At 38.2% G+C, this 9,150-nt stretch overlaps 1 non-coding gene across 1 annotated transcript; it reads left to right on the top strand.

Annotated features, from left to right (window-relative positions):
• Nucleotides 1-8,376: 8,376 nt before the first annotated feature.
• On the top strand, nucleotides 8,377-8,448 carry Trnar-ucg (transfer RNA arginine (anticodon UCG)). The gene has a single exon. It is a non-coding gene; the product is annotated as a tRNA-Arg (tRNA).
• The last annotated feature ends 702 nt before the right edge of the window (nucleotides 8,449-9,150 follow it).

The following is a 9,150-nucleotide window of genomic DNA, read 5'->3' as shown; positions in this document are numbered from 1 at the left end:
TGTATTGCAGTAGTTCGAGTAACGAAGATTTTTGTGAGGTAAGTGATTTGTGAAAGGTATAGATTAATGTTAGTCAGGGCCATTCTTTTGTAGGGGTTTTTGAAAGTCAGATTGCGTTGCGCTAAATATATTGTGTGTCAGTTTAAGCACAGTCACGTATATAATTTTTCTAAGGGGACGTTTCATATGACGGCCCTTAGCCGAGGATACTTCACTGGAATCTTCTGATATTTTCTTCTAGTTTGTGTAATTAGTGTAGGTTTTGTTTATTGCTAGCACGTAATTGTAGAGAGAATTTCCTTTGTAGTTGTAGTTTTTCATTCTTGTACAGTAAAACAGTTGTGGCATGCATGTAGATTTGCACCAAGTATTTCGCAGCTGCAATTAACTAGATATTATTTTCAGTGCTGTGTTAATGTGTTCCCCTATTGTGGCTCTTCAAATTGTGTTTTTCTGTGTTGTCTTGTGAAGTATTGTGACAATAATGGCGTGTGAAAAACGTAATACTAGGCTCCAAAGTAAACTGAGAAATGACAGTGAAGACGAAAGCAGTGCGTTAGCGCCACCGTGTAATGAATTAACTAATGTTCAACATAGTAATTTGGTAATTGTGCATAGGGAAATGGAGCAGGCGGCAAACAATGGCGTAGGCAGTGAAACAATTAGTGTACAGGGAAGCATTATCGATCGATCGCTCGGCAACAGCTCGCCTCAGGAATCCGAAATGACAGGACACAATTTTACAAATACTGTAGATTCAGGTTTTGCGTCCTCACCGTTTCCTCAAATAAGTCAAGACACATTTTCTGCTTGTCAAAATGTGAATGTTGCTGGTGCAAATGCACTGCCGAAAAGCGTAGAGGCACAGATTCCAGACACTAATGCATTGTTATTACAATTAATGCAACAAATGGGACAAAATCTTCAAAAGTTAGACACAATGGAACAAAATATTCGGAAGTTAGACACCACACTTGAAAAAACACGTGAAGGTTTAACTACTGAGTTACATAACATTGAATCGAAATGTCAAAAAGTCTGTAATGACGTAGAAACACAAATTTGTGAGCATTTTCAACCTATTTTTTCGCGGCATGAAAATGCATTACAGAATCACGAAGCAGCCATAAAAGAACTCCAAACTATTGTTCATGAAAATCACGACACCTTGCAAGCTAAAATTGACTGAGTTGCATCTGCCGATTCGGTTACACAACTTGCAAAAACTCAAGAAAACTTAAAAGACACAGTAGATACGATTTCAACACAAATGGACACTCTGAAACTTGGTTCAGAAAAACACACTGAGGAAATGTATTCACTATCGGAGAAAGTAGCCGAACTCTCGGATCAGGTCACTAACTTATCTACAAAGGTAGATGATAATCTGAATGACACAAGACCTAGCTATTACTGACACAGAAGAGTGCGAACAAATTAGGAAATTCAAACAAAATCAGAATCAAATTAATATGCAACACCAAAGAGAAATCCGGGAAGTACAAGATCAGCTGACACAGGTAATACAAGAAATACATATTTCAAAGGCCACTCGCGCTCCAACACGGGAAGAGGAACATAGAAATACGGAACAACCACAAAATAAGAACACAGGGCACTACGGAAATTATGAAAGAAATTGGCAAGGTACACCGAATTTTGAGATGGAACCGCCGACACGAGGTAACAATGACCGACATGCTACTCGCCGACACGATGATTTTGACTATAAGTTGTTCATTACTACACGTAAATTCAAAACGTTTAAGAATTCTGCCAACGACATTCATCCACAAGCGTGGCTCCATCAATTCTCCCATTGTTTTCCTCCCAACTGGTCATTGGAGCACAGGTTAGAATTTATGTGTGGCTACTTGGAGAATGAACCAGCTGTAAGAATGCGATCGGTCATTCACGACTGTCACAGTGAAGGAGAATTTTACCATGCATTCCTCTCAGCATATTGGTCTCAAGCTACACAACATGAAACATTCCGAACAATCTGAATATTCCAGTCTTGTGAAATATTTTGAAGACATGTTGCACAAGAATCAGTACCTGTCAAACCCATACAGCCCCTCAGAACTCATCCGCATTTGCTTAATCAAACTGCCTGAACATTTGAGACATATTATTTTAGCAGGACGTTGCAAAGACGACATTGAAGCTTTTCAGGGACTGTTACAAGAACTGGAAATTGACACTGACAATCGCGGAACGCGAAAACAGGAGCAAAACAATTACAGATCACATCCGTCACAATTCCGCGATGACGGAAATAATATGCGACAAGGTTATTCTTTCAATGTAAATCGTGACCGAAACAGACACCACCCGTGTGACAACCGTTGGCAGAGTAGTAATAATTACAGGGAAAGATCACCTCTCCGTGGTAATGACTATCACAGACACAATCAGAGAAACAGACAATATGGGAACCAAAATAATTATTATCAAGGGAGACAGAATAACTTTAGACGCAACGGTCCAGCGCGCAGTTACGATTCAGGGAGAAATTCTCCACCACGTGACCGACAAGAAAGAAACTATGTAATCTACCGACATGACGACAGACGATATGATCAGAACTGCATCAGAACTGGCGGGATTTAAACAGGGCAGGGCCCTCTCATCACAGTGAATTTGTAGAAGCTAGACCACCAAATCCCAATAACGATGCGCGCCAACAAAGAGACAATGACTTGCACCACAGGCACCCAGGTGCGCTGGCTGGCTCAGAGAAAAATAACATAGAAGATAACCTTGAGAAAAATTTTAGCATTCCTTACCGACATATTGCATTCAAGTTCAAACTATGAGTACTATGAAGAGTAAAGGATTGCACCACACTTCACATGTAAAACCGCTTATTGAGAGCTAATATGCTTTTTAACTTGGTCTTTACCATAAAATTTTTCACATCACGCTACTAGTACAATTTGTCACAATGAGAAACTGTTGACATGCAACAATGTTTTGAAGTTAATGATCCAGTCTAGAACCTAGGGAATATATTTAGACAGTAATTACCACTGCATTGTGATAGTGAACAGAGGACACAGTGTTACTGTGTGTGTACAATCTTGCTTGTTAGTTGCACGATTACATAATGACTATAAGACTCACATACTTGGAAAGTAAAACATGTTTAATAGTAACTTTTGTGGTATAGCTACAATGAGACAGCCTTTTCCGTAGCACAACAATACGTTACAGCACAGTACTTTCATCACAACAATAAGCGTAATAACTAAGATATCTATACGCAAAGCATTTCGCTTTTGTTTATCATGAGGTAAGTACATTGACTTCTGCAGAACTTAGCTTTCGGAGGACAATAACTACAACACTTCCACAGAGATTATCTTACAGCAAGACGCACATTTAGCGCTACAAGACACATATTTGAGTAAAAATAAATGTTTTAAGTACAAAATTAATCAAAGATTTTTGAATTACAAAGAAAGTTTTCCATGATAAATTTCATTCCATTGCTGTAATCTGTAACACCTGAGGGTATAATTACAATAATCCTCAGGGGGGTACACGCTTACTTTGTGTACCATGTGTTTGGCAAGCACAAGGAGCCCTAGCTAATATGGTATTTGTGTAATTGTGTGTTGGAGAAATATGGTACCGATGTGTAAAGTTGTATAAGCAGCCACCTGATTATTTAACAGAGAAACAAACAGTTGGGTAACTTCACACTTACGAAATTATATTTTGTCTGTACTTTGTGAACTGTTTATATTTTTTCGGACCCATTGTGATATTATGAGAGCTTTGAATGATGTATTTGGTATGGGATCACGATTTTTAAAGTACGTTAGAGGCAGATGACACTTTTGACATGAGCAGAGAATTTTTTTTTTTATTATTGGAGGAAGCTACGACGATTGTGAGAGTTGACTGAGGTATTATGATGTTATTATTACGATGACAATGTGTATTATGCTGTTGCGGTATGTTTATGATCAATAAGCTGATGCTATATGAGTTATTTGATTAAGCTACGTATCTGTTATGATGAAATATTGAAGTGTCGGCGAATAAGGTAAGGAATAATGAGTAGTGTTTAGGGACTCTGGTTTGTGAAAAAGGATGTTGGAAACCGAGAATCTTACTTTAAGAGTTATGAAATGTGTGTAAATGCGTGAATGTATCACAATGCAGGCGAAAATTTTTTGCACACTGTTATATTCATAGGAGTTTGTTTCTACAGATTTGTAATGCAAATTCTTGACCTGTGAAATATTTTTATGTGAGACTGTCACTGTAGCGGAAACCGCTGTCGTAATTATTTCCGTAAGAAAGTTAAGTGACCACCTGCACGTAATGCGTCGTGGGCACCCAGCTGCGTCAGACGCCTGGAGAAAAAGCCATTAGGGTGTGCCTTTCCAGAGGCACAGGTAAAAAAAAAAAGGAGGCCATTATCCTCGCTGTTGACATTCCTTTGTAGTAAGCATCTTAAATACGACACCCTCAAACTTGAAAACATGATAACACTGTGGAGCTCTTAATTTATGATGTTTACTGCAATGCCTGATGAAATAACGAGAAATATTTTTATGTCTATACACCTGATTATGACTACTGTCTTTCTAGTTGAGAGAAATGCCATATGGCTTGCTTTATGTATTTATTTGCTCATTTTCTTTAATATCTAGTTTCTAGCTGCACTGCAGCATTGTTTAAAATAAAATTTTATAAATGTACTAATATAGATATTTTATGCCTACAGATCCAGTAAACAATAACTTAAAAAAAACGAAGGAGCACAAAAAGACATTTCCCTTCACAGGACTTGCATACATAATTTTCTTTTCAAGTACTTGGTAATTTCTTTTGTAGAATAAGTTGTAGTGCACCAATTTAACTACACAGACATTAAGATGTGAATATACATTTCCATTATCTGCATTGTTGTCTTTAGTGTAATATTAATTGTAATATTGTTGCTTACTTTGCCTATTTAAATTTTTTGTCCTTGCTGTTTGTGTTAATTTGTTATGTGCTGCTGCATTGCATCGTCCCTTAGTTTAGCAACTGAGCTCAGTAGATTTAAGTTAGCTTAAGAGGGGGTAGACTATATAAGAGAATGAGTTGCGATGAATTTGAAGAAATTCACTGAGAGGTTATACGAAAAAAGTACAGAAAGCAGGTATAGGTAGGATTTTCTTGGAAATAAATAATGAGGTAAGAAATATGTGAAATAAATACAGAAAGCATGCTTGGATAGGATTTTTTGGTGGAAGCAAAGGTTGAAATAAGACTAAAGATCTATGGAATGAAGTTTTGGGTTGGACTGCAGTACCAAATGTTACACTGAAAACAAACCCTGTCCTTTCCTTTTGTGTCATCCCTCTATATGTTTGTGTACCCTTGTGTATTTGTGTTTTTCCTGTATTTATGTGTTTAGCTGATGAGAGCTATGTTGTAGAATTTTTCTAATACTATGTTATTTACCTTGTAAATATGCTTAGACATTATTTATTCTGTTTTGTTTTAATGCTCATGTGTGAAGTTGATGTTTCAAAAGTTATTCTGATCTTTTATGTATTTACTTACGTCATAATTCCTGTAACACTGATGTATATGTCTATTTCTATTCTTTTGTAAAGCCTGTTTTACTACAAATGTTATCTGTATTGTTATGTTCTTTAATGATGTATTTTGTACCTTTGTTATTGTATTCTTATGTTATAAAATTGTAATTAACACCAGTTCATCATATTAAGTAACTTGTAAATTACATTTCACTGCACACGATTCTGTTGGTCATAGTATATGGACAATATGTGAGAAGTAGGGAGTGATAGTGTTTGCACGTGTTTTAATAATTCAGCAAGGGACTGGATAAATGCATTGCTGGTTCTAAGGACAATTCCAAAAACTTTGTGAGTGCACAAGTGGTGGTTTATGGACTTGCTATATTCTCCGCAAGACTCTTCGATGGTGAATGTGCACCTGCACAGTCGCAACAGATGGCTGCTGGCCATCTCTACAAGGACTACAGTGGGTCTGCATCTCTGATGACCTACCAGTACCATTATTTCTACAAGGACTCTGCAGTGGGTCTGCATCTCTGGTGGCCCACCAATACCATATTCTCTACCAGGACTAAAGTGGGTCTACTCTGTGATGACCTACCTACCAATATTCTTCAAAACTTCGACTGACTCTGCTGTGGGTTTGCTCTGTTGTGGCCCATTACCTGTCAGCATGTCAAGAGTCAGCACTGTCTTTCCGTTGGAAGGACAACACTACTTCTTCAAGACTGCATGGAAAACCACTACTTCAGTGTGCATTTTCTTTTACTGCTCAGACTTTGAGAAAAACACTGCAATTTTACCGTAATGAACAATCTGGACTGTCTTTATGGACTGTGAGAACATTTTAGATTTTGACCAACATTGTATCAATAAGTGTGTGCATTTAATTTCTTTGATATTGTAATTATGAAAATTTTTTTTCAAATCTGTATTGGCCACTGCCCAAAACAATTTGTAAAATTTTTTGTGGGGAGCTTGGGGGCTATGTAAGTAGCCTGTTTATGTTTTCTTTATGTAAGTAGGCTGTTTATATTTTCTTATGGGCAACGTTACGTAGCGCTCTGTATGAAAATCACTGGCTGTGCTGTGTGCAGTCTGTGGCTAGTTTTCATTGTTGTCTGCCATTGTAGTGTTTGGCAGCGGCAGCTGGATGTGAACAGCGCGTAGCGTTGCGCAGTTGGAGGTGAGCCGCCAGCAGTGGTGGATGTGGGGAGAGAAATGGCGGAGTTTTGATATTTGTAAGAATGGATGTTATGAACTGCTATATATATTATGACTATTAAGGTGAATACAATGTTTGTTCTCTATTAAAATCTATCATTTGCTAACTATGCCTACTAGTAGTTAGTGCCTTCCGTAGTTTGAATCTTTTATTTAGCTGGCAGTAGTGGCGCTGGCTGTATTGCAGTAGTTCGAGAAACGAAGATATTTGTGAGGTAAGCGATTTGTGAAAGGTATAGATTAATGTTGGTCAGGGCCATTCTTTTGTAGGGGTTTTTGAAAGTCAGATTGCGTTGGGCTAAAAATATTGTGTGTCAGTTTAAGCACAGTCGTGTATAATTTTTTTTAAGGGGACGTTTCACTATGGCAACATGCTGAAGATCATTTTTGAAAGAACGGGTGTTGGTTAAATATGTGAAACCACTAAAACACCTTGAACGAGAATGAACAGAAGAAAAATAAGTCACTTGGTTCCTTATTTTTATTTACTTTTACCTTGCCTTTTTTTATATTTTTTTATCAGTGTTCAGTTTCTACTCAGAGGAGAGGTTTCTTAGTTTTTCTTACATCGGAGAATGGGAATATTGTGTTACGATTTCTGCACACTTAGTGCTATGACCCAACAGGGATAATGAAAAAGGGGTGGGAGGGGTTTGGGCCTCGACGCACTGGCAGTGCCGTGAACAGACCCCACTGCTAGTGTGGCGTGTACCACGCCCTGACCATCCTAAAAAAATAAAAAATAAAAAATAAAAAAATAAAACAAAATAAAATAAAAACAAATAAAAAGAAAATAAATGTTGTTAATAAAAATTGGATTGCTGGAAGAAAAGGATGGATAAAGAAAGTGGATGGAGGAAAAAAAAATAGTGTAACGGTTAGCACTCTGGACTCTGAATCCCGCGATCCGAGTTCGAATCTCGGTGGAACCTTCGTTTAGTCTAAATTTTCTGTAATAAGCGTTTCTCGCCGAGGAAGTAGCAGCGATAGGCTCAGGGATTTAGTTTCTACGTTAGTGTAAATAACGAGAAGGCTATGAAACGGCTGAATATTGGTGCGACTATGTGACCTATATAGCACATTAAACGAGTAATGCCTGTAAGAGCAAGCAATTCTACGATAATTCGAAGAAATATCATTATACTACGAAGTCTAAGAATCCCATGATTATCAACTAGCTATTACAAGCTCAGCAAATGAATTTCCTTTAAAATAGGTTTAAAACATAGGGAGGTTGTGACCGAGTGGGCATGCTCTGGAGCCTCTTTGCTCGTGAGATTAGAAAAACAGTCCCAGCGACCTATGGATTACTGTGAATCCTCCACTACAGTCCACCGCTCTACCAAGTGAGCTACCAGAGGCTCTGCTTACTTTCTTTTTCGTACTGATTGCTTTACCTTCGTCCCTGTCTTTCGTTTCTACACACTGCCACTCAGCGCGGCCAAATAGACGCACATGAAATGCAGTCATCGGCTGCAACTGCAAACATTGCCCAGATTAAGTATTATAAAGCTCGATCGTGTCAATTAGGTTAATTAATGCAAGTAGTCTGAAGTATGTCAGAGTACTGCTAAGTGTATTTACGAGACCCATGCTCCTGTCTGGTTCCATGGTGTAACGGTTAGCACTCTGGACTTCGAATCCAGCGATCCGAGTTCGAATCTCGGTGGAACCTTCGTTTAGCCCAAATTTTCTGTAATAAGCGTTTCTCGCTGAGGAAGTAGCAGCGATAGGCTCAGGGATTTAGTTTCTACGTTTGTGTAAAAAGCGAGACGTCTATGAAACGGCTGAATATTGGTGCGACTATGTGACCTATATAGCACATTAAACGAGTAATGTCTGTAAGAGCAAGCAATTTTACGATAATTCGAAGACATATCATTATCCTACGACGGCTAAGAATCCCATGATTATCAACTAGCTATTACAAGCTGAGCAAATGAATTTCCTTTAAAATAGGTTTAAAACATAGGGAAGTTCTGACCGAGTGGGCATGCTCTGGTGCCTCTTTGCTCGTGAGATTAGAAAAACGGTCCTCTGGGCCGGATTTGAACCAGCGACCTATGGATAACTGTGAATCCTCCACTACAGTCCACCGCGCTACCAACTTTGTTTTTCTCTGCCACTTTTTATTGTTTTTAATTCTTTTATATATTTTTTAAATTTTTTTAATACCCTGAGTTTGAGTCTCATGCTCTACCGACTTTTTTTTATTTTATTGAAACGTAATAACATCAAAATGAAGATGCACCTCCTGGGCCAAAATCATAAGGTTCCCTTCCGGAACGCATGTCCGCCTGGGACATTGTGGACATAGACTTTCCGAGCTTCCGGACTCCAGGCCGTCTTCTCGATGCAAATTTATAACCGGTGAATT

This window comes from Schistocerca cancellata, chromosome 2, assembly GCF_023864275.1.
Source record: "Schistocerca cancellata isolate TAMUIC-IGC-003103 chromosome 2, iqSchCanc2.1, whole genome shotgun sequence".
Classification (NCBI taxonomy): Eukaryota; Metazoa; Arthropoda; class Insecta; order Orthoptera; family Acrididae; genus Schistocerca; species Schistocerca cancellata.
The sequence above is the reverse complement of the archived record's forward strand: the minus strand, read 5'-3'. Positions and strand labels throughout refer to the sequence as shown.